The 20,604-nt window shown below is 38.8% G+C and overlaps 1 non-coding gene across 1 annotated transcript; it reads right to left on the reverse strand.

Annotated features, from left to right (window-relative positions):
- Positions 1 to 947: 947 nt before the first annotated feature.
- On the reverse strand, positions 948 to 1,049 carry LOC136148838 (U6 spliceosomal RNA). Its single transcript, XR_010659602.1, has one exon. It is a non-coding gene; the product is annotated as a U6 spliceosomal RNA (small nuclear RNA).
- Positions 1,050 to 20,604: the final 19,555 nt, after the last annotated feature.

A 20,604-nucleotide genomic window follows, 5' to 3' on the forward strand; every position in this document is an offset into this window, starting at 1 on the left:
GATTTGTTACAGAGGAATTTAAAGAAAAAAACGTACTAATATTAGACTTCTGTGTGATATGTGGGATTAGGTAGCAAGAAAGATTATTATTGTGAGAAAGAATGTCCCCATATTCCTTCATCTCTTAACTAGAATATCAAAAATCCCAGCTCACAGAATTGCCCTGTAGTGGAGGAACGGAACCTTCTATCTATAATGGCCATCACTCCAGTGGAGCAGGCAGTTGAGACAAAGGGGAATTAGAAGAAAAAACACTTTCTTGTCAAGAGAATAATGGCAGGAAGGGAAGGGAAGAGAGATGTTGGTCCTGTTTTCTCTCTCCAGGCAGACTGCATCCAGTAAGGGGGTACGTTACCGAAAAGGGGGTGCAGCTCCATCCCCTACTCCCTATTAGAAGGCTGCTTCCCAAGCTGTCCCTGGCCAACCTGGGGTACAACTATATCAACGCAAGTGTGGCAGGACAGTGTGGTCAGGCAGCAAGAGGCTCTGAGATGTCACTTCTCAGCCACTCTGTTCCTGGTAGCAGGGATGCTGGGCTGATGGGATGGTCATGGCAGGATGAGAAGACCCTCCTTAAAGTCTAGGAGAGCACCTACATGAACTGGCCTGATGCAGAGAGACTCCCTTCTTTTGTTACTTAGCAGTAGCTGCCACGAGACAAAGGCTGGGATGTCCCCCAGCTCTAACAAAGCCAAGGCGAAGACAGAACACATCCACACAGCTGCAGATTTCCACCAGGAAGGTGCACAGGGTAAGTTCCAACACAGAGGACAGTGCTCTGGAAATCAGGATCTGAATGAGTCCACACATTACCCTGGGCTGTTAACTTTGCAAAGTCTCTTCTATTCTGCAATTGCCCCTCGCCTCATTTGCTGAGCAGTCATTTGTCCTACAAAATCCTTTGTATTCTGGATTTGTCTTGTTCCGTCTTTTTTTCCTTTTTTAAAAAAAATATGGAACACTTCACGAATTTGTGTGTCATCCTTGCATAGGGGCCGTGCTAATCTTCTCTGTATTGTTCCAATTTTAAAATATGTATTTATTCATGCTGGCGATTATTTTGTTTCTCTACCCGCACTGTTTCCTTTAAGCTGGTATTAGATCTGGAGATTTGATATTTAGCAACGCTAAGGTTGAAAAGTGGATTCTGATATTGCCAGCCTGATTCATCTGTGATAAATTCACCAACAACCTTTCGAATATGATTTTGGCATCTGATGGTAATTCATTCTATCATTCTTTCTGAACACATTTGCTGAGATTCTTCCATAGAAAGAATTTCTACCTCATCAACTGTTTGGTTACCCTGAAATAGCTTATATGCAAAAGGCAGGATTCATGCTTTATTTCCCCTTTTTATTGATTTTCTAGGTAATAATTGGTATACTAGCAACATCCAGTGGTGATTGATGAAGTTCTGTTTTCTTATTCTTTGTTAGTATTATTATGAACACATGGATTTACATGTTGTGGATGGTTCTATGTGTTTCAGTCAGTTACAGTCATGATTCTTTCCCTTGTTCAATTTTTCCCATCTTTGGTCAGTGGGAGCCCCTTCATTTTGAATCCTCTGTCCTTTTGACAGAACTATTTATCTTAAAAAGTGTCCTGATTTTCTGGCTTAGGAAAATGTCTCAAGACCATCATCCCATACATTTCTTGCCCTGGAACTCTCTCTAAGTCGCTCAGTCACGTCCAACTCTTTGCAATTCCATGGACTGTAGCCAGGCTCCTTGGTCCATGGAATTTTCCAGGCAAGAATGTTGGAATGGGTTGCCATTTCCTTCTCCAGGGGATCTTTCTGACCCAGGGATCGAACGCAGATCTCCTGAATTGCGGGCAGATTCTTTATCATCTGAGCCACCAGGGAAGCCTTGGAACTAGACACAGCCATTTCTCCAGACAGTCTGGGTTCCTCTTAGTGGAGAATAGTACTTAGAAACAATGATCTTGATGATGGGAGGGCATGTTGCTCCTAGGTTGTTGATGTTTCTAGCCCTTTTTAGTGGACAGTGCTCAGAAATACATATTTCATAGTAAGAGACAAATAGATAATGAGTTCATACTGATGTTTCCTGTATAATTTTTTATTATTGTAAAATATTCATAATAAATTTTACCATATAAACCATTTTTAAATGTGTAGCTTTGTGACATTAAGTACATCCACATTGTTCTGCAGACATCCCCACCATCCTTCAGCAGGGCTTTCTCATCTTCCTAAACTGAAACTCGATACCCATTAAACACTGACTCCCCACTCCTTTTTCCTCCAGCTTCTGGAAACCACCCTTCTGCTTTCTACATCTATGAAATTCTTTTCCTTTTGTGACTGGTTTATTTCGCTTATCATAATGTCCTCAAGGGTCATCCATGTTGTGGCATGTAATTCCTTACTTTTTAAGGGAGAATTATATATACCCTGTAAGTATATGCCACATATTATTTATCCATTCATTCATTCATTGATGAACACTTGGATTGTTTCCATCTTCTGGCAATTGTGAATAATACTCCTATGAAAATGGGTGTTCAAGTCCCTGCTTTCAATTCTTCTGTGTTATGTACCCAGAAGTAGAATTGCTGGATCATATGGTAATTCTATATTTAATATTTTAAGGAACTGCCGTACTGTTTTTACACTGACTGCACCATTTTACATTCCAACAAGCAAAGCACAAGGGTTCCAGTTTCTCCACATTCTCATCAATAATTGTTGTCTTAATGGTTGGTATCCTAATGGATGTGAATCAATTTAAACTTAAGATTACATAGTTTGGATTAAACTTCTTTGATTTTACTTTGAAAAGCATAGTTCCTAAAGACATGAATTGAAGTGTTTATTTCCTAATCATACTATATATAAAATAGTTTTTTTTTTGGTTAAGTGTCAGTATTACTTCTAATAATAAGACCACTGAATGCAGCTTAAGATTTCTTTGTGGTTCTTTTGTCACCAGAATCTCCCCTGGTGGTTCAGATAGTAAAGAATCTGCCTGCAGTGCAGGAGACCCAGGTTTGATCCCTGGGTTGGGAAGATCCCTAGATTGGGATCCCTTGGAGAAGGTATGGTTACCCACTCCAGTATTGTTGCCTGGAGAATTCCATGGACAGAGGAGCCTGGCGGATTATAGCTCAAGGGGTTGCAAAGGGTCAGACATGACTGAGTGACTAACACTTTCGCTTTCACATTTTTCATATGTACCACAAGGGATGTATGGTCAAGTTTCCCTGTTTAAAAGTCACTCAACAAACATAACTAAACAGAAAACAGAGTCATAGACACAGAGAATAAACAGGTGGTTCTTTGGGGGTGGAGGGTTGAGAGAAATAGATGAGAGAGATTAAGAGGTACAAACTTCAAGTTACAAACTAAATGAGTCACAGGTATGAAATGTCACAGTATATGGAATATAGTTAATAATTATGTAATATCTTTGGTGACTGATGACAGCTATTCTTATCATGGGGATCATTTTGAAATGTGTAGAAATATCAAATTACTATGTTGGGTACTAGGAATTAACATAGTGTCATGGGTCAGTCATATATCAAAAACAAACAAACAAACTCATGCAAAAAGAGATCAGATTTGTGATTACTGGGGGTAGAGGAAAAGGGATTGGATGAAGGTAGTCAAAAGGTACAAACTTCCAGTTATAAAATAAGTAAGTACAATATGATCAGTGTAATTAACACTGTATGTTATATATGAAAGTAGTTAAGAGAGTAAATCCTAAGAGTTCTCATCATAAGGAAAAAATTTTTTCTATTCCTTTAATGTTGTATCTGTATGAGATGATGGATGTTCACTGAAGTTATTATAGACATCATTTCATGATGTTTGTAAGTCAAATCAGGATGCTATGCATCTGAAAGTTACACTTTGTATAAATTATACCTCAATAAAGCTAGAATGAGAAAAAGAATCTATGGGTAGAATTCCAAAGAAACTGGCCTCAGAGTCAAAAATAATAAAAGAGCACAACATTGTGAACACACTAAATGCCACTGAACTATATACTTTAAAATGGTTAATTGTATATTATATGAATTTTACCTGAATAAAAAAAATTGAATTAAAAAAAGTCACTTGAAATAATTATTTTCCCTGTGTGGTTATGCCATCAATTTGATATACAGTTAGAACCATAGGCTTCCATTTGTTTTCAATTAAAAAATTTTTTTGGCTGCAATGCATAGCATCTAGAATCTTAGCTCCCCAACCAGGGATGAAATCTGCTATCCCAACCACTGGACCACCAGGAAAGTCCATTTTCAAATTTTAGAAATTGGTTTTTAAAAATTCAATAACTTTTTAAAGTATGTAAAACTTTCACACAGTTCAGTCAAATTGTAAAACAGCGCAGTCAGAGAATTCTCATGTTCATCTCTCCTCTCCTTTTCTCCCCTGCTTCCCAACATATGTAACAGTTAGCAGATAGCCCTTACAGTTTAGTTTGTCCGTTAGTTGCTTCTTTTTAGGAAATAGAACGAAATGTTTATATTCACATTCTCCTTCCCTTTATTACACAAAGGTGACATTTTACAAGCCCTATTCTGGGCCTCTCTTTTTTTTTTTTCATTTATCCTGGTGCTCACCCAGTGTTACATACAGAGATTTTCCTTCTTCCTTTTTCTGTTCAATACTCCTTTGTGTAGTTCTTATTATAAAGAAATCTTCCTCATTCCTTTGAACTGCTATGGAATACTATACTGTGTGAATAGACCTGTAGGTTATTTAACAAACTTCCCACACCTACCATGGAGAACCGTATGAAGGCTCCTCAAAACACTAGAAACAGAGCCACCATATTATCCTGCAGTCCCACTCCTGGGCGTATACCTGGACAAAACCGTAATTCAAAAAGGTACATGCAGCCCAGTGTCCATTGCGGCACTGTTTGCAACAGCCGAGACATGGAAGCCAGCTGAATGTCCATTGACGGATGAGTGGATAAAGATGTGATAATATGTGTGGATTAAAGTGAAGTCGCTCAGTTGTGTCTGACTCTTTGCAACCTCATGAACTGTAGCCTGCCAGGATCCTTCGTCCATGGAATTTTCCAGGCAAGGATACTGGAGTGGGTTGCCATTTCCTTCTCCAGGGGATCTTCCCAACCCAGGGATGGAACCCCAGTATCCCAATATATGTGGATATGTATTATCTAATTTAATATATACAGATTGTTATATTAAACTTGCTAACATTTTGCTAAGTTTTACATCTGTGTTATGAGGGATAATATTTTGTAATTCTATTTTAATGCCTTTGTTTTTGGAATCAGGGTAATACTGACCTTATATTATAAAATGATTTAGTGTTTCCTCCTTTTCTATGTTCTCAAAAAGTATTTTTATATTGATGTTATTATTTTCCCTTAAAAGTTGGAATTCACCTGTGAAGTCATCTGGACCTAGAATTTCTTTGTATAAATTGTTAGCTACAAATTCCGTTTCTCTAATGGATGTTGGGCTATTGAAGTTTTCTCTTTCTTTTTGGGTCAGTTTTTGATATGTGGCTGTTAATGAATGTGTCCATTTCATCTGTGTTGTCACATTAATAGTTGTCTGTAGCATATCCTTAATGTCTTTTAGATCTGTTTGATGTCCACTGTTGGACTCCTCACATTGGTAATTTGTGTTTTCATATTTTTCTTGATTAGTCTGGGTAGAAACTTACAAATTTTATCAGTACCACTCTGATAGAATCAGCTTTTGGATTCCCTGATTTTCTACACTCTTTTTCTGGTTGGTAGGCCACATTTTTGGGGTTCCCTCATCTCTGATCTTGTACTCTAAAGTTCTGGCTGCTAAGGCAATTTTCTAATGATGTCAGTAGACTTACTGCCTTTAAATAGATTTTATTTTGTATTTTTTCTGGCTTTTCAAGTTGTTCTCACCAGGAGTACATGTTAATACTTCATTATAACCAGAAGCAGAATTGTGAGAGAAATAATTGCAGGTGGCTGGTATTATAGGAAAAGTGCTGATTTGAAAGCAGGATTCTTGGGTTCAAGACTTCTCTATTGCTTACTGATACTGCTATTAATAACCTTGGGTAAATCAAATTGACGGTTTTAGTTGCCTTGTCTGTAATGTGGGGATAACAATAATATCTTACATCACAGTGCTTCTGTAAGTATTAAGTAATATGAAATGAAACTTTTATGAACTATGAAAAATTTCATGAATATAGCATGGCTCATATTTAATTTGTACAACTGTGGATGCCTTAGAGGCGGAGACTGAGTCTTTTTGATCATGATTCTTCAACACCTGGCACAGTTCCTAGAACATATTTTGGCTTTTAATGAATCTTTGTTGAGCTCAGCCGAAGCTATTTACATGAATGGTTAACAATTCTCACTTGACCCGGTAAATTCATTCTGTATACCCATAGTTATTGGCAACACCTGAATTAGTCTGGATCTGGCTGAACTATTGTTTATTATTATTATTTAGACTAAAAATGTGTACAGTATCATGTAGAAATTTCTTGTATTATTCTTACAGGATTATCCTTTTTCTGGCCACAAACAGAAATATGTGCTGAAAGATCAATAAGTAGTGGGAAATCCCTAAGGGTTGTCTCATAGGAGGAAGAGGTGAAAAGATGCCCAGTTCCTAGTAATGCTGTAGGCTGAATGTGCAAATACAAAGGAGGTTCCTAAGTGATGTGTCACTAAAGCTTATAAACTCTTGCCTTGCCACCACATTCCTTTATAGTTTCTGCATGTGGGGCTGTTGTTTGGAGGAATTTAACTATACTACCTACAGAAGACAAATTTGTGTGTTATCTTTATACCATTTCTAGGTCCCCCATGCCCCTCTTCCCCCAAACATGCATTCATATCTCACCAGTTTTAAATTCAAATGTGAAGTTCATTCAGGTTAGATCACTGTTTCCCCAGCTCCAAGATTCTGCATACTACATCATAAGTCTTATCCACATTCTCAGTACCACTTGCATTATTTACTTAAGATTTTCTTTGAACTAATTCTCTTTTTCCTAAATGAATGTATTTTAAAAGAAAATTATCAATGTTGCATATTGAAAATCAATACCACCCAAAAAAGAAAATCAATACCACTTTCCAAGATTATGGTATAAATTAAAAAATAATGAAAACAAAACAATTTTATTAAGTCCTACAAAGAGATCATTGCCTATTGAATACTCTGAGTTCTGGGCTTGCTGTCTTTTAGGGATATACTGGCTTAAATTGTCTCTGAGATCTCTGATTTCAGCTTTCAACATCTATGGTGTTCCAAATTCTTCTCTTCCTACTATTTGTGGATTTCCTCCCTCAGTTCTCACTCATGCAAACTGTCTCTGCTTACCTCATGTACAAATGATTCCTTTTTACCAATGACTGCCTCCATTTTTAGTGTTGAGAGTCACTATGGGAAAAAAAAGAAAACTCAGGAATTCTATGTAAGAAATAGAAAAAGGGGGAAAATTGTGAAAAGCAGGAAGTGATTAGGAGAAAGTGACTCAGACAAAAGTCATCCTGCTTCCTTGACCTAGAATAGTTTCCTCTATTTTCCCAAACATTTTCATTTTCCTGTACTTCCACTTTGAGGTTAGAATTAAAATAAGCATATTCTAAAAAGACAGATGCTTCTAGCAGGATTAAGAAACCATTACTCATTTACACCTTACTGTAAAATAATCCAATTCACTGATTTCCTTAATACTTGAAATTACCTACATTGAAGGAAAAGGAATGAAATAATTTTGATGAGTGCTATATTTGAAAACTAAGGGAGTGTAAGAAGAGAGAGGGTTGGTTGAGAAGGCATGGAGAAGTGAAGTCGCTCAGTTGTGTCTGACTTTGCGACCCCATGGACTGTAGCCTGCCAGACTCCTCCGTCCATGGGATTTTCCAGGCAAGAATACTGGAGGGGGTTGCCATTTCCTTCTCCAGGGGATCTTCCCAACCCAGGGATCGAATCCAGGTCTCCTGCATTGCAGGCGGATTCTTTACCATCTGAGCCACCAGGGAATCCCACCAGGAAAGGCCTGGAGAGATAGCAGGTAAATAGAAGAAGGTGAGAAAATCTCAAAGAAAAGTTTAGCATGGTTTAAAATTTTCTCTCCCCTCCTTCTTATCCTATCACCTTAATTTCTGTTCTAGAGACTCACACATTAGATGAGTGTGGAAAATTATACAGTTTAGCTGCTGCTTAGGTGAAGTCAACTTCATAGGCTAGGATTCTCTCCACCATTAGTAAAACTGTTTCTAGGAGAAAATGTATTCTGCATTTTGTGACAGTATTTCATAACCCAAGAACTGTACAGTGTTCCACACACAGTGGGTAGTTAAGAAATGTTATTTCTACTGTCTGCCATTATAAATCTCAAGTGGGACAGAAAATGTCAGGAAGATTGTTAATATGACATGGATTTTCCCAAGAGAACAATTCAGTTTTACTTATAGTGTCTCTGCGTGTTTCAGGTCCTCCATTAGGTTTCTAATCACACTGAGTACAATGGTTCTTCTGATGACTTCCAGGCAGGTTCACAGGTAGACCTTTTCAAACTATCTGTGGTGAAGGATGAGGGGTTTTGTGTGTGTGTGTGTGTGTGTGTGTGTGATCTGTGGAAGACAAATCTTAGTAGGCAGCTTGTGCTACACATGGCTCCCCACACTAGTCTGACAATGCACACACTATTCACTCAACAAGATAGCTTGACCAACCTTGAGCTTGGATGTTCTGATAATGTCAAATTGTTCTAAGAGCTTCTAAACACACTCAATTTCTGGACTTATCTCATTGACGACTGATGAAAGAAAGTTCACAGATCACACTTTGAGTGGTCTGGTCTAGTATGTATTTTCTGAGAGTTCCTCTTATAAAATGACAAGAGACCTCTTCAGCTGTGGGGGCTTCCCATGTAGCTCAGTGGTAAAGAATCCGCCTGGTAATGCAGGAGACATGGGAGACTCAGGTTCGATCCCTAGGTCAGGAAGATCCCCTGGAGTAGGAAATGGCAACCCAGGCTAGTATTCTTGCCTGGAAAATTCCATGGACAGAGGAGCCTGGCAGGCTAGAAGTCCATGGTGTCTCAAAGAGTCAGACATGACCAAGCACACATCCCCACCACCACTGCAGCCATGGGGAGTCCTTCTATTGACCTAAAATATATGTAGTATTAAGTGTGGTCCATGCACAAAAATAAAAATTACTGCTTTGTAACATGAATTTTCCAGCTCACTTGGCATATTCTTGTTGCTATTCTCATTTTTAAAAAACTCTACCAGAAAATTAGAGGCTTAGAGAGTTTGCAGATCTTATTATAATTTTTGCCAATTATTGTAATATTTATATTTTACAAACATAATACAGAAAGTAGTTCACAAATAACTTTCTGTTAGGTTAAGTTAATGCTGCAGTAACAAACGATCCCTGAAATCTCGGACCTTTATAACAACAAGCATTTATTTCTTGTTCATGCTGCATATCCATCAGGGGTCCTTTTCAGCTCAGCTCCAATTTGTCTTCATATTAGGACTCACAGTAAGAGAGCAGTCTAGTGCTGGTCTTGTGGTCAGGGAGAAGAGAAGATGGCAGCTATGTGATGGTTCTTAAAGCTTTACCCAAATGGTACACATTACTGTCTCTCGTATTTCAGTAGCCAAAACAAGTCACACAACCAGGCCTGAAGCCAATGTATCAGGGATGTACAGCCTTCCAGAGGGAAAGGCCTGGAAGGAGGGGCAGCAAAGAATTCAAACTCGTAACACTTATGATCCACACTGTAAAAATCTGAATGAGAGTTGGGGAAAGAATAGAGAGGCATTTCAAAGTATGGGGAATCTACTCCATAACTAAAGGAGATAAAATTACTTTTACTAATTTTAATAACAGTTTGAGAACAATTTGCTCTTTTTTTCTAGCTTTATTGATATATAACTGACACATAATGTGTGTTAAGTTATACAATGTCATGATTTGATATATGTATATATTGTGAAATGATTACCACAAGTTTGGTTTAGGTATCTATTGCAATACATAGTTATAATTTTTTCTGTATGTGGTGGGAACTTTTAAGACTTACTCTCTGAGCAGCTTTCAGATATACAGTAAAGTTTTGTTAGCTCTAGTTAACCATACTGTACATTACATCCCCTGAACTTATTCATCTTAAAACTGAAAGTTTGGGGAGTTCCCTGGTGGTCCAGTGGCTAAGACTGCACTCCCAATGCAGGGAGCCTGGGTTTGATCCCTTGTCAGGGAACTAGATCCCACATGCCACAACTGTTTATATGGGTTCAGTTTTTTAAAGATCCCATATATAAGTGAGATCACACATTTTTTGTACTTCTCTGTCTGACTTATTTCACTTAGCGTAATTTCCTCAAGATTCATCCATGTTTTCACAAGTGGCAGGATTTTCTTTCTCGTGGCTGAATAATATTCCATTGTATATAGACATATTTACACTGCATTTTCTTTATTCATCCATTGGTGGACATTTAGGCTGTTTTCACGTTTTGGCTATTGTAAATAATGCTGCAGTGAATCTGGGGTACTGATATCCTTTCTAGAGAGTGGTTTCATTTCTGTTGGATACATCCCAAAAGTGGGATTGCTGGATCATATGGTAGTTATATTTTCAATTTCTTGAGGAACCTCCACACTGTTTTCCATAGTGGCTGCATCAGTTTGCATTCCTACCAACTGTCTCTGAAGGTTCCCTTTTCTCTATATCCTCCTCAGCATTTGTTATCTTTTGTCTTTTTGATAATAGGTATCCTAACAGGTCTGTGGTGATATCTCCTTGTGGTTTTGACTTGTATTTCCCTGATGACTAGTGATGTTGAGCACCTTTTCATGTAGGTGCTGAATGGTCATCTGAATATCTTCTTTGGAAAAATGTTTATTCAGAGTAAGAGTATTTGCCCATTTAAAATTGGATTATTTGTTCTTTTTGTTATTGAATTCTATGAGTTCCTTATATGTTTGGATATTAACCCCTTACCAGACATGTGGTTTGTGAATATTTTCTCCCATCCTATAGGTTGCTTTTTCATTGATTTTTTAAAAAAATTTATTGTTTTATTTATGTATTTTTGGCTGCACTGGGTCTTCGTTGCTGCATGGGTTTTTCTCTAGTTGGACCAACGGGGGCTGCTCTTCAGTTGTGGTGGTGTCTCTTGTTGTGGAACATGGGCTTTAGGACATGTGGGCTTCAGTGATTGCAGCTCCCATGCTCCAAAGCACGGGCTCAGGAGTGGTGGTGCACGGGCTTAGCTGCCTCACAGTATTGGGGGATCTTCCCAGATCAGGGATTGAACCCTTGTTTCCAGAATTGACAGGTGGGCTCTACCACTGAGCCGTCAGGGAAGCCCTGCTTTTTTTGATGTGTGAAAGTGAAAGTGTTAGTCACTCCGCTGTGTCCAGCTGTTTGTGACCCCATGGACTGCATCCCACCAGGATTCTCTGTCCAAGGGATTCTCCAGGCAAGAATACTGGAGTGGGTAGCCATTTCCATCTCTAGGGGATCGTCCTGACCCAAGACTCAAACCTGGGTCTCCTGCATTATGAGCAGATTCTTTACCATCTGAGCCAAACTAAGGAATCCCTTAGTTTGATGTAGTTCCACTGGTTTATTTTTGTTTCCATTACTTGTGCTTTGGTGTCATATCCATAAAAACACCATAAAATTGATACCAAGACCAATGTCAATGAGTTTTTTCCCTGATTTCTTCTAGGAGTTTTATGGTTTCAGGTCTTACAAGTCTTTTATCAGTTTAAAGTTAATTTTTGTGAATGGTTTGAGATAGGAGTTCACTTTCATTCTTCACATATGACTATTCAGTTTTCCCAACTCTGTCTATTGAAGAGACTGTCTTTTCCTCATTGTGTATTCTTGGTTCCTCTGTCAGATGTTAGATGATTGTACGTGTGTGGGTTCAGTTTTGGCCTCTCAGTTCTGTTTGATGTGTCTGTTCTATGCCAATACTATAATGTTTTGAGTACTATATTTTTATAATATAGTTTGAAAGCAGGATGTGTGATGCCTCTAGCTTTGTTCTTTTTTCTCTGAATTGTTTTGACTATTCAGTCTTTTGTGGTTTCATATAAATTTTAAGATTTTTTTTTCTATTTCTGTAAAAATTGCCATTGAAATCTGGACAGGCCCTGATTAACTCTATTGCTGGCTTTGGGTAGGATGGACGTCTTAACAATTATTTATTTTACTCTGTCTTAAAGGCTCTCATGTGATTATTTCCTTAGGTGTCACAAGTAGAAAATACATCCCCTATGGAAGAAGTATAGATGACTTATTTTAAAAAGAAAAACATCATGGGAATTTACCTCTCTGGGGTATACAGGGATGGCATATTAATAAGCATGATTATAAAGGAAACACAAAATAGAATGAAGTCTAACTGGATACTAATTCAATTTATATCTGAGGTTTCAAAAATGTCACTGTCTTTTATCTTGATTTGTGTGGTTCATTTTAGAAGATGGGAATATCACAGAAAAAGAGTAACATATTCATGTTCTGAAACTTGTCAGAGAATTCCTGATTTGGTAAAATAAGAGGATATCTGCAGTTTCCGAGAAGAAATCAGACAGGTCTTAGGAGTTCTTAAAAATTATTAATTCTCTGAGGACAGGAACAAAATTTCCTTAAACCTTTCTTAAAATAGGGCTCATTTCATATCAAAGAATTAATAAGTCCCTTTAAGTATGTAACATACAGCCAGGGAGTAATTGGGCTCACATGGGGCTAGTGCTCTTCAAGATCCTTTTTTTATTTTTAAAAGACTTCATTTTGGAAATGCCTTCTCAGAAGTAGAAAGAAAGAACAAGGACAAATGCCCAGTGCATGTAGAGAATTCTTCTTCTTTTTTTTTTTTTTAGCTTTCATTGTCTTTCACTCTTACTGATTTATATTACTAGTGAATGCAGTATTTTTCAGTTTAACAAGCAGTTTACTATTCAGTTGTATGATTTAGGAGGGGGATGTAAAACTTAACCTTTTTTCTTATAGTCCAATGTGGAACATATTACATACCTCTCTATCTGCCCCACTATCTAAGCACACATTTTTGAATATATATTGTACATATATCTGTTCATATACACATGTACATGTATATACATGTATTTATGTATAGGAATAACATATACATAAATAATTTATTGTACATAAGTGAAATAAAGTCCTTTATTTGCCTCTTTCCTTTCCCTCCTTGCCAATGATGTCTCTTTTTTCTTTTCCTTTTCTTTAGCCTTCTTTTCCTTTTTTACTGTCTTCCTTCCTTCTTTCTTTCTTTATGCTACCCTTGGGATGGCTTTTTCAACTTTTTGTTTTGACAGCTATAAGGAGTACCTTTTTCTAAGAGCTCCCAATGTTTAAACTTGGGGAAAAGAGTTGTGCTTCTTCTAGTCAGAACATCCAGCTATATTTGTCTACAATATATATGCCTAGCTTCTTCACGGGGCACAGTGTGGCCAGGGATTGATGCCTGAAGATGTGCCACCAGGACGTGCCCTTCTGTTTTGACATCATGATGGTAACCCATTATGCTTGTGGTAAGCTATCATGTCTGTATAGACGTTATGGGGTGTGCAGAGTTCATTCATCACAGTCCATTTTTTTTGACCTGATTTTGACACCAGTTCTATAAAGTGGGAATGTCAATGCCATTTTATAATTAAAGGTTAAGTTTCAGACCCAACACTGGGGAGATCCTTAGTGACCTTTTCTTCCTCCTTCCTGATTTCTTTCTCAATCTACACGTAAATCTTAGGTGTCTATGTTCCTACATGGCAGCCTGAGAACCCCCAACATTGATCAAACTACCACTGACCTATAATGTTATTATTCCTCTTGGTCATAGTTTATTGGTCTAAAGGTGAATGCTGGATCTGAACCATATTAATCGGGGTTCATCTTTAGGATTTTAAAAACTAGAACTGAAAATTCAGCACCTCTTCAGTGGCACAAGTTTTTAGAGGATTTGTCTCCATCATTTCACTGAAAATAGCTCTTATCAAGGTCGCCTTTGAGCCCCTGTGGTCCTGTTGCTGCTGCTGCTACTGAGTCGCTTCAGCTGTGTCTGACTCTGTGCAACCCCGTAGGTGGAAGCCCACCAGGCTCCCCCGTCCCTGGGATTCTCCACTGAAGTGGGTTGCCATGTCCTTCTCCAGTTCATGAAAGTGAAAAGTGAAAGTGAAGTTGCTCAGTCATGTCCGACTTTGTGACCCCACGGACCACAGCCTACCAGGTTCCTCCATCCATGGGATTTTCCAGGCAAGAGTACTGGAGTGGGGTGCCATTGCCTTCTCCATGTGGTCCTGTTAGGTGGTCAGTTCTCAAACCTCATTTCTCTCCACCATACAGCAGCTTTTAGCGTGGTCGATCACTTCTTCCTTCTCTATTTTCTCCAGATGGCTTATGGGATACCCTTCTCTCTTGCTTCTCCTTTTATCTTGCTGGCTATTCCTTCGGAGCCTTCTTTGCAGGCTTGTTCCAAGCTCTCAATCTCTAACAGTTGAAGAGGTCTGGGGCTTAGTCTTCAGGCTTCTTCTACCCTCTGTCTTAGGCTACCTTTGGTTCTCTCTACCTTTACCTCCACATCCAATACTTTAGCATATAATGTTGACTAACTGCCTTCAAAATATATTCAACATATGACCATTTCTCACCAACTCTACCATATTTTCTCTTATCTGGGTTATTGAAATAGCCTCCTAAATAGGCCCCCTGCCTTCACTTTCCTCCCCTACAATTTAATCTCCATGCAGCAGCCAGAGTGGTTCTACTCAAACATAAATCAGATCCTTTCACTTCTTAGCTCAATATTTTCCAGTGGTTTTCCATCTCAGGGTGAACACCCAGAGTAAACATAGTGATCTTGGATCTATTAATATATGATCTGGCTATTGGTACCTTTCCCATCTTGTCTCTTGGCACTCTTCTTTCCTCCCAGTTCTACTCCAGTACACTGGCCCCTTGTCTGTCCTTGAACATGTCAAGTGTATGTTCCCCCTTAGGGATCTTTGTGTTTGCTGTTACACCAGATATTCTTTTTACTTTCTCCCTAACTTCATGGTTTGTTCAAATATAACCAAGCAGTAGAAGACTTTCCCTGACCACTTTTATGAAATAACACACCACCAACTATCGCTGCAGCCATGCAGTATTCCCTAACCTCTTATGCTGATTATTGTTCTCTGTAACAGTTAATACTACCTTGTATATTATTTGTTAATATGTCTGTTATGCGACTTTCTCCACTCCACAAGTACATGAGCTCCCTCAGGGCAGACATTTCCTTGTCACTACTATTTCCCTCGTGCCTAGAACAATGCCTGCCCAGTCAGGCTCAAAGGCAACAGCTATTGAGTGAATATATAAATGTAGCAGTCTAGATCTGACAAAGGCAGAGAAAACCAATCTGAAGAAAAGAGAGAATGAACCTAACTTGCTGGGAGGAGCAGAGAGCAGATGAAAGGTGAGTCCTGGCTGAGCCTGAGTCACTGATTGTTCCAGGCGCTCAGGTGCATTTCTGATCTCCTGCAGCCCGGTGGTTCAGCTCTCCCATGTAACTTATGGTCTTTAGTGTTTAAGTGGCCTTGAGTTGAGTTTCTGTATCTACCAGAGTTCTAACAAGTCCGCCACAGTCATATGCACAGAAGGAGCTATAGGGCCAGAATCCAGATCTTGGATTTTTAGTCCAGCATCATACAGGCATTTCTGCAGTTCAAGGCACTTACATGAGTATAGGGCCAAAGATGTAAGTGCCAAAATCCACTTGAAACAAGGACACAGAGGGTGTCAAATGTGAATGACTTTCTGCTAAACTTGCTAAATACTTGCTTTTCTCCTACAGAAAGTGCAATCAATTTCCTTATAAATGTACATTTTCAGGATCTGAAAAGGTATAAGGAAACCCATCATCTTTGAGTACTCCAATTATTGATTGATATATGTACTGAGTACTGATATATGTATTGAGTACTCCAATCAATTATTGATTGATATATGATGTTAAAGAATAGACTTAAACATTAATTGCATGAATGACTGGATAAATCCTCCAATGTTAGGTTGGAAGGAATGTAAGAGGCAGTTTCACCCATTCAGAGAAATATGATTGACCCAGGATAACTTGCTCCGTGACAGAACTAGAACTGGAACCCTACTATCCCAAGTCTGACCCTCTACCAGCCTCTTTCTTACTACACAAGATGCCTCATTATTCTCTCCCTTGTCCTTCCACTCCCATTATGTTCGCTAAGGTTACATATAGCTATGTAAATTCTGTTAATAATCTCTCCATCAACAAATTGTGGCTAATGCTATTTAGTTGTCTATAAAGAGTGTGGTGACAGATTTTAAATGAAGTCAGGGTAACTGAAGACTAAGATGGAAGGGAAGCTCACACAAGCTGTGAATGAAATATAAATCAGTCGAGACTCAGCAATTTATGGGCTCACCCATGTGGAAGAACAATAACTTTAGAATATGTCACAAAGGCAGATTTAAGGATTAGACTTTTTAATATTTCTATTTTAGACTGAGAAATCGATTATTATCTCAGAGCTAAATTCTACTTTGCACTATCTGCCCAAGACTCTGGGAAAAGGTATAAATGACCAAATGAAGTGGAAAAACACTAAATGCTGCTTAATTCTTGATAGATTTGGTGAGGTGAATGGTATAAAAATAAGGAAGAGCTATGTTATATTAAAAAGAATAAAAAATATTTATTGTCACACACACAGCTTTAGGTTATATGAAATCAGAGTTTCTTCAAATTTGGAAGATCCACTTGAATCTTCTAAGTGGGAATGTGTCACCTCCTACTATATGTCCTTTAAAAAAAGCTATTTACTTATTTGACTATGTTGGGGCTTCGTTGCTGTGTGGGGGCTTTCTTTAGTTGCAGCAAGCAGGGGCCACTCTCCATTGTGGTGCTCAGGGTCCTCATTGTGGTGGATTTTCTTGTTGCAGAGCTCAGACTCTAGAGTGTGGGCTCAGTAGTTGTGGCACATGAGTTAAGTTGTCCTGCCGCATGTGGAATCTTCCTGGATCAGGGATTGAACTCGTGTCTCCTGCGTTGTCAGGCAGATTCTTAATCACCAGACCACCAAGAAAGTCCCTATATGTCTTTTCTTGAGTAACCCTGCTTATATTGAAAGCATGGGAGAGAGAACCTAATATGCCCAGTCTGGGCCATATTACACCCACTGACTAGAGAAGGGTAGGATATATGCCCTGCCAAAGGGGAAGGGTAGTTCTTCAAAGCAGAAATGGAGATATATTTACCAAAATAAGAGGAGATGTATGCTAGAAAGGGAGAAATAACAGATGTCCACTACTGTCCCCTAGATCTGTCCCTTTGCTCTTTCCCTCATGTTACTATATTATCATAATGTGTTGAGAAAGCAGGATACAGGGCAAAGGGACCTGGATTTTAAGACTTAGATTTGACCTTCAGCTCTCTACAATCTTGAGCTAGTCATAATAACCTTTGTTTTTTCCATATATAAAATTAGAGGTTTTTAACATGTTGCAAAGATTTTTTTTCCTATTTCAAATGATAAGACTGTGCAGACTTGGGTGCTGTCCATGGTTCTGCCAATTTAAAGTGAAATCTTTATAACTGTACTTCAGAGGCTTTATTTTGATAAATAAGCCAAACTTGAGTTTATTCTGATTAAACACCAGGAATCTGAAGGCAGGCATGCAAGTAGCCACTCAGATTGGGGTAATAGGGAGCTGTGGAAGAAATCTTAGACTGAGCATTAGGAGGATCTGGTGCAGTACTTATCTGTGTTTGTCTGGTATTCATTTACCTTTCTTCAGCTAACAACACCTCAGTTTTCCTTTGATCAGTCAATCATCCCCCATCACGCCATACGATTCAGGTAGAGTTGACGTCTCCCTTTCTTCCCCGCTCCATTGACCCACCATTGTCACAGTGAGGGATCATAGTTCTATGCAAGATCCTGAACCGGGCTGAACTAGATGAGAGCTCCAAAAGAGCTTTAGTGGCCTGTATCAGTTAGGGAAAGCTTCACTATTTTGGAGAGCAAATAGGACAGGAACAAAAGTGAAAACAAAATAAAAGAACAGGACTTGAACATAGAATACATTGGTCTCAGGTGCTGAAGAGAGGGCTATGCCAAGGGGTGGATTGCTTTATACAACCTCCCATCAAAAGGAGAGATAAGGTCACTTGCGTCCTTGAGGAGGGTGTCCTCCGTGAAGCCATCCATTGGAAAGACAATATAAGCATCTGTTCGAGCAGATCAGCAGTACTTTGAATCAAAGACCAGTGAAGAAGCAGAGTGAAGTTCAGGAAGGGTGATCAGTGGTCACATTGGAGTAAGAATGAAGAGTTTAATTTCTCAGCATTAGCTGAGATTTTGATTGGAACAGCAGACATAAAACAAGTACTTTCCTTACTGTGAGGTAAATGCAAGGATATGTCCAAGACATTGTAGAAATATAATGGATGGACATATTGTGTGGTATTGTGATGAGGAGACTGTTCAGAGATTAGTTCTCATTAGAAAGATGAGGCATAGTAATATGGGAGAAAGATTCATTGCAAACATAAAGTACAGCACAAGCAAGGAGCAAGGGTAATCAAGGGACAGTCAGTGGGCATGTTCATGAGAATCAGTAGGTGTATTTGTGGAATTATGACCTGTTCAGTGCTAAACTGGCATCTAAGCACAGGCAAGGACAGATAGGAAGTGAGCTGAAGAAGGAAGCAGGGCCAGATCATTAAAGGCCTTAGATACCATGAGAAAGAATTGGGACATTTCCCTGTAGATGAGATTGGTAAACCATGGGCTAATTCTGACCCTCAGATATTGTTTGACCTATACAACATTATTTTAAAAACTGAAATATCAGTTAAAAATTAGGAGGTTTCACATGTCAAAAAATTTAGATTTCTGGTCTTTCTAGAAAAGATTAGGTCGGGCAATCCTGGACCTACATGGTGATATGGTAAAAAAAAAAAATATGCAGAAACCAGTATTACCTGTCTTCTCTGAATGGGGCAAATGTACTTCCAGTTCCCAACAACCCCCAGTACCACTGATTCCTCAACTGGCAGCGAGCCAACCTCTCTCTGTCTTTTTATATGCACGGTCCTTGTAGTAATGAGAGTACCTGAGATACCTATATTCAAAGTCTGAGTTACCCCCAACATGCTATATGTATACTGTCTGATCCTCAGTTTCCTCATCTCTTAAATCCTAACTAGTTTATTTCCAGGGTCCCTTCCTGCTTCATCATTGCATGATATTGTTAATATTATAATTAAAATAGTGATAAAAATGTTCTAGCATTTTGCAGTTTTCAAAGATAGGTACAGCTCCTGTGAGATAAGTACTATATTCCTGATTGAATGGACTGAGGTCCAGAGAGAATAAGAAATAAATTCTGTGCCCTTTCTCTAACACAACACTATACGGTACTGCTGTGCTTGGATTTCCTTCTTTCTAATATTCCCTATGGTTGATGCATAATGATTAAAATAGCAAAATGCAACCAACTAGCATGTATGAGATCAAATGTATGAGGTGCAACTCCAGGCAACGGGACAGATTTCATATGACAAACAAAAATTATATATTTAACCCTCATGTTTCTTGTAAGATGTTTTGGCATCTTGGGAAAGAAGGAACTAAAACTGAGCCCATTAAGAAGGTTTTCACTCAGTTCTTTTCAGACAATTTATTCAAGCGTAACATCTTTGAAGCAATTTTGTAATCAAGTCTGAAAACAAGTTTTCAATCCTCAGATGCAAAAAAGCCTGGGCTAGTGAGGCTGAGAGGGTGTGTCCACAGGGAATGCAAATGTCACTGGTTCCATATACACCAGAAGCTTTAGTTTTTCTTATGTGCTCATCTAAAAAGAAAGGTAGGAGAGGCAAGGGAAAAGATAAATAAAAGAAGAGGAAGCCAGACTTCTAATGATGGAATGGCTTGCTTTCTTCATGATAACTGACAAGGTAATCAGAATACTAGACTTACGAAGTCATGTCCAGCAGCCAGATGTTTTGCTTCATACAGGTGAATTTGAAGTTGCTGGAAAGAAGAGACTGATACACAGTTGAATTACAGGAGGCTTAATGATTCACATATGAAAGAGAGGTCAGAGACAAAAGCTTATTACTCCAGCTCATTCAAGAAAATGTGTGGGGGCTTCCCTAGTGGCTCAGTGGTAAAGAATCTGCCTGGCCAGTGCAGGAAATGTGGGTTCAATCCTTAATGCAGGAAGATCCCACAGGCTGTGGAGCAATTAAGCCTACACACCAGAGCTATTGAGCTTGTGCTCTCGAGGCCACGTGCCACAAATGCTGAAGCCCGCACACCCTGAGCTGGTGCTGTGCAACAGAAGTTACTGCAATGGGAAGCCTCCACTAGAGAGGAGCCCTTCTTTGCCACAACTGGAGAAAAGCCCGCGCAGTAACAAAGACCCAGCACAGCCAAAAATAAATAAATAAATAGTAATTAAAAAAAAAGAAAATGTGTGAACTGGAAGATAATTAAGATAATGATGCTAACTCAGACAGAAAGGTGAGGGGAAACTTAGCATGTGGTTAT

The sequence above is a fragment of the Muntiacus reevesi genome, chromosome 17 (assembly GCF_963930625.1).
Source record: "Muntiacus reevesi chromosome 17, mMunRee1.1, whole genome shotgun sequence".
NCBI classification, from domain to species: domain Eukaryota; kingdom Metazoa; phylum Chordata; class Mammalia; order Artiodactyla; family Cervidae; genus Muntiacus; species Muntiacus reevesi.